The sequence below is a fragment of the Neophocaena asiaeorientalis genome, unplaced genomic scaffold (assembly GCF_003031525.2).
Source record: "Neophocaena asiaeorientalis asiaeorientalis breed wild unplaced genomic scaffold, Neophocaena_asiaeorientalis_V1.1 scaffold36, whole genome shotgun sequence".
Lineage (NCBI taxonomy): Eukaryota > Metazoa > Chordata > Mammalia > Artiodactyla > Phocoenidae > Neophocaena > Neophocaena asiaeorientalis.
The window spans coordinates 2,187,324-2,193,169 of NW_020174149.1; positions in this window are offsets into that span (position 1 = coordinate 2,187,324).

Consider the following 5,846-nt stretch of genomic DNA (forward strand, 5'->3'; position numbering starts at 1 on the left):
TTAAAAAGTCATTTGTTAAAGATACATGCCGACGTATAATATTTATGAGTAAAAATGTATGACATCTGGCATTTTGCTCTAAAACACTTAAAAATATATTAGGAGGAGCATAGGTAAATTGTTTACTCACAAACTGGCCCCCATACACAGAGGGCAAGGAGAGACTAAAGAAAGAGGCAGACCACTCCAGATTGCAGGTGGCAGGTTTAATAAGCAAGGGAACTTCCTTACAAGGCTTGTCTTGAGTGGCCACAAGACAGGTAGATCTCCGCACCAGCCTTATAGAATCTTAACGTTTACATAGAGGCCTTAAGTAGGTTCAGTCACATATACTATCCAGAAGGTCTCAACAACTCTCTCAAGGCTGCAGCCCTGAAACAGCTCCCACTGCAGGAACGGAGGGTAGAACTGTACATTCCAAGAACAGGGTGTAACTGAGCAGGAACCTACGGGGCTTCCCAGGATGGGCCCTTCCCTCATATCCTCCGCTTTATCTCCTCTCTGAAGTACCTAGATAACAGTATCTAATGCACATTCCTGAGTTGTTTTTACAAATGTGGAAACCCCCCACCAGGTGGAAGATGTTAACTACTTGACGATCATATGAGCATGTAGCCCCCAGACCTACTGACACCTAAAGATTGATAATGTTAACCCCTGTGACACCGCCCTGTTACCTCGCCATCAGCCAATCAGAGAATTGTACACAAGCTGATCACATACTCTGCAGACTGCCCTCCACCACCACCTGGCCTTTTTAAATGCTTTGCTGAAACCCTTCAGGGAGTTCAGGTTTTGGAGGGGCATGAGCCACCTGTCTCCTTGCATGGCCCTGCAGCAAACCTTTCTCTGCTCCAAACTCTGACATTTCCGTTTGTTTGGCCTCACTGTGTGTCAGGTGCACAAACTTGTACTAACAAGGGGAGGGGGCAAGGGGCCCCCAATTGCCTGCATCCAGCTCCAGGGTCAACTGGTGGTTATCTCTTTTCAATTACCTCTCTGACAATAAGAATGGCAAAATGTTGATAATTTTTGGACCTCGGTGACAAGTCCACTTTACTATTTTCTCTACTTTTGCAGGTTTTAAAATTTCTATTATAATTTTTTTCTTTTTTTTTTTTTTCGGTACGCGGGCCTCTCACTGCTGTGGCCTCTCCCGTTGTGGAGCACAGGCTCTGGACGCGCAGGCTCAGCGGCCATGGCTCACGGGCCCAGCCGCTCCGCGGATCCTCCCAGACTAGGGCACAAACTCGTGTCCCCTGCATCGGCAGGCGGACTCTCAACCACTGCGCCACTAGGGAAGCTCTCTATTATAAAATTTTGTAAGAAACAAAATGGTTCCAGACTAGTAGTTCCTTTGAGCACCTGGCAGAAGCAAATGCAAAACATCTCTGGAAGAAAGCAACTTCAAACTAGGCCTTTAAGAATCCTCAAAAATTGTTTTTAAGGAGCAATGGTACATGAATGAGAATCAGCAGAAATTATTTAGCAGAAACATACCTGCTAGGTCCTTAACTTTACACCATACACGAAAGTCAATTCTAGGTGGATTAACACTCTAAATGTCAACCTTTTAGAAAACAGTGTAGAAAGCTATATTTATGACCTTTGGTTAGAGAATGATTTTTGAAAGAGGACACAAACCATAAACAAAAAGGTGGATAAATTTGACAACATTAAATAATTTTTGTTCATTTATGCTAGAACCTGGAGAAGATATTTATAGCATGTACAACCAACAAAAGATTATTATACAGAATGTGTAAAGAACTCCTATAAATCAATGGAAGAAACAATCAAAATGGGAGAAATTGGTGAATAGGCATTTCACAGAAGAGAAAATAGAAATACTTAATAAAGATGAAGAAGTGCTCAATGTCATTAATTATTGGGGAGGTACAAATTAATACAATGATGTTGGTATGCATGAATAAAAGGTCTGACAATTTCAAATGCTGGAGAGGATACAGAGCAATCTGAATGTTTTTATACTGCTGCTTGGAGCACAATCACTTTGGAAAACAATTTGACATTATCTAGAAAGGAGTGCACTCACATATCATATGACTAAACAATTCCACACCTCTATAGATACCATAGAGGAGTCTCCAGACCAGCAGAACAAGCATTAGAAATAAAAATTCTCAGTCCTACCCCAGACTTTCTAAATCAGAAGCTCTGAGGATGGGGCCAATAATCTAGTTTAACAAGCCCTCCAGGTGATTTTAATGTACACTAAAATTCAAAAACGATTGTCCTAGAGATACTTTTTAAGACAATATATATGTATATATATACATATATATCTATATTTATATTTGCAAATTTATTGAGGTATAATTTACATATCATAAAATTGTTTTAAGCGCCCCCTAGAGAAACACTTGCACCAGGAGAGGTGTACTTTGGACATTCATAATAGCAATGTTTATAAAAAGTGGAAGGGGCCCATATGTACATTACAGTAGAATGGATGAGTAAATTTTATATAATTGCTTAATTACTATTCATAAATGAAGGACAATCTAATACAGACATCAATGTTTATGAATCTCAAAAACATAAAGATGATTTCAACAACGATTTTCAGAAGAACAAATCCTATGAAATTCAAAAACGTGCAAAATTAAACATATGACTTAGTGATAAATTTTCTGTAAAAAAGAAAGGAAACATTAGTAAAAAAAAGACTGGTATTGGTCTATTTCTTAAGCTTGTTGATGACTACTTGGGTGTTATTATTGAAAAACTAAACTGTGCATATATGTTTATATGTGCTTTTGTATGAATAATATAGTTAAATAAAAAGAAGAAACATTGATTTTGTCTAAACAGGTGTTTGGTTGTGGACACTCATACAAAAAAGTTGATCAAAAGAAAGAAAAACACTTGAAAGCTACTAAATTTGGGGGGAAAATTGTCTCAAAAATCTTAAGCTTGCCTGGAAAACTTGAGATTCTTCAACACTTACTGTCCCCTGGATTCTGTATTTGCACCAACCGGGAGTGGCTTGTGAAAGTTGTGCCTATCCCCCAAAAAAGACATTTTCCCCAAAGCCCACAAGAGATGCTGCCATACGTGGCTTTGGAATAAGAACTTCTTCAAAAGAGGTACACCAAGAGCTGGGAGGGGATAGGTAAGGGAGATCCTTCCAGATAACAGAATCAGAGGCTGCCTAATCTCGCTGGCCCTGCAAGGAACTTTCTCCACTGTTGGAAGTGGGAGTCATTACCACCTGCCCAGCAGTATTTGGTATGTGCCATGGACTCTTGTCTTCTATGTATTTCCCATTCTTTCCTTTTCGGAGACCTTTGTATTGTAATTATCCTATTCTACCCTCGTTACTATAATTTAGGTATTTTGTGATGGGGGAGAAGCGACTTTCTTGTCCTTTAGCTCTCAACTGCCAAACCGTTAAGAGTGAATGATAGTGGGACTTCCCTGGTGGTCCAGTGGTTAGGACTCCGCACTTCCACTGCAGGGGGCACTGGTTCAATCCCTGGTCGGGGAACTAAATTCCCGCATGCTGCGTGGAGTGGCCAAAAAGAAAAAAAAAAAAATTGAATGACAGAGAAGACTTCAAACCAGTTTCAGTAGCTGGCTGAGACTTTGGGGTTGCCTTCCTTAGGGGTCTGACGACTACATTTAATGTAAAATGCCTACATTGGGGAGAAGGGTGTGCATGGGTATTAACAGTTCAAGGGGTGAGCTGGGCAGACTAACGAAACACACATTTCTAACTCTCTTCTTGACCACCTCCATCATAGAACCTGGGAAACATTAGTCCTGTATTTGCTTTCCCAGTCTCCTTTGTACAACCAGGGATGGCCATGTGACATAGTTCTGGTCAATGATACATAAGTGAAAATTTTTTAGAGGGGCTTCTAGGAAAACTCTTTCGTACTTGATAAAAGGAATAGCTGATATTGGTTGCCCCATTTCTTTCTTCTTTGAATTTGGATATAATTTCAGGGGTTCTTGAAACTATGGGGAAAATGCCATGAACCAACTCCAGCAACCACCTACCCCAACACTTCTTTAGAGTAACAACAACAAAAACCCAGTGTTTAATTAAGCCACTGTTAGATTATTCTGTCATTTGCAGAAGAAAGCATTCCTAACCTATACATCACTGCAAAATGCTGATATTTCCAATCTCATTTTATGAGGACTTACTATGTAAAATGTCTAATACTTGCCAAGGCAAGTGTCCCTCTTTCATGTCCCTCTGTCCGTCATATATCCTAGATCAATTTAGATACCTTTGGGAATAAATTACAGTTCAATTATACTTAAAAAAAATTAAAGCAGAGGTCAAAAACATATACAATATTCTAATTAGAAAAGTTGTCAGTTTTCTCCAAGGTTAGGATAACATTTTCCTGAACTCTTATTTGTCATTCCTAATATTTTTCTTGACTCTTTTGGTCAGAAGAGTTTTCTGCTCTAGAATCTTCCTGGAAGAGTCCACAACTGCACTAAGCCTATTTTAATTATTTTTCTCTAGATTCATTAACTTGTACTTCCCTGCATAGCCATTCCCCTGCCGCCTTTCTATAAGCTCACATAGCCTGGCACTTTATGCTATTTAATCTTTGTTAGTTTAGCTGCTGCCTAAAAGCAGGGCTAGGTGTTCATAAAGAGATAAAAGCTGGCAGCAGCAGCCCATAGGTGTGATTGGAGAGAGTACTGAGCAGGGCTCCTTCCCCTAAAATAACCCTAATTTCAGGATCACTCCTTGACCCAACTGTTGAAAGCCTTTTAACCTTAAAACGTCTCTATAAAAATGCAAATACGGCTGGGAGGCTTCAAAGTTTATTAGTTAAGGTTGAGTTAGGAGGTAACGCTTTGGGTAGAGAGTAATTAACAAAAAGTAGTAAGGGTGTCAAAGGTGGGAACGAGACCTGCCTGACTGCCTATGGAGGAGGACCGACTCTAGAACGGAAGAAAGGGCAGTGAAAAGGAAGGGGGGCACTTAAGCAATCTGTCTATATCATATTTTGCCTTTGGGACCTGAACTATCCAGGGAAGTATTTTTGAAATAAAGTATTGGAGCTCAACGAATTATTTGTCTTATTGTTTGTGGATTCTCCCTCCCAGATAATTTATAGAGGGCGCTTAAGCGGACCCCTAGGGAGCCTCAGAGTTTGACTCAATAATGATGGATTCCCTACCTCTTTTCCAGGTTACTAAACCAGATTCTGTGCAAATTACCAATCGCATTGTAATTCAACCTTGAAAAGAATTTTGTGGAGAATATTTCCAAAGGTTTAAAAAAAATCTTAACTGAATTGTTTCTCTTTGTTTCCGCTTAAACCGCTACTCAATTTCTTTGAAGAACATGTTGCTTTAGCGACAACCAAACTGGACGCAGACACTCAGGACTACTGATTTTACATCACAGTTTTTTAAACGCCAAATTTGAAAACACGGCTGGGCATTATGGAGAGGTGGGCCTCACACGTTCCAGAACCTTCTCACAACCAGAGAAAAACGCTGCACAAAGAAATAACCCATGTTCTGTGCATCCATTACATGCAAGGCGTTGCACTCCCTCGTCCCTCGTTATTTTACAAGGACACCTGCCAGACCAGGGAAAACGAGAGGGACAAGGTTTGCGGAGGCCGGTAAACAGCATCCCCAGCGCGGAGGGGTTGAGCGTGGAGGCCAAGTTTCTCGTGGGCAGCCAGGTGGAAGCGCGCGCCCTGCGGTTTTCCTGCGGGCCAATCGGGAGGCGGGTGGGAGGGGGCGCGGCCGGCCGGGGCAGGACCGGTTTTGGCTCCTCAGGGTTCTGCTCACGTGCGCGGGGCGGGCTGGGGCCCCAGAGCCGGCGCCTCCCGGTTCCC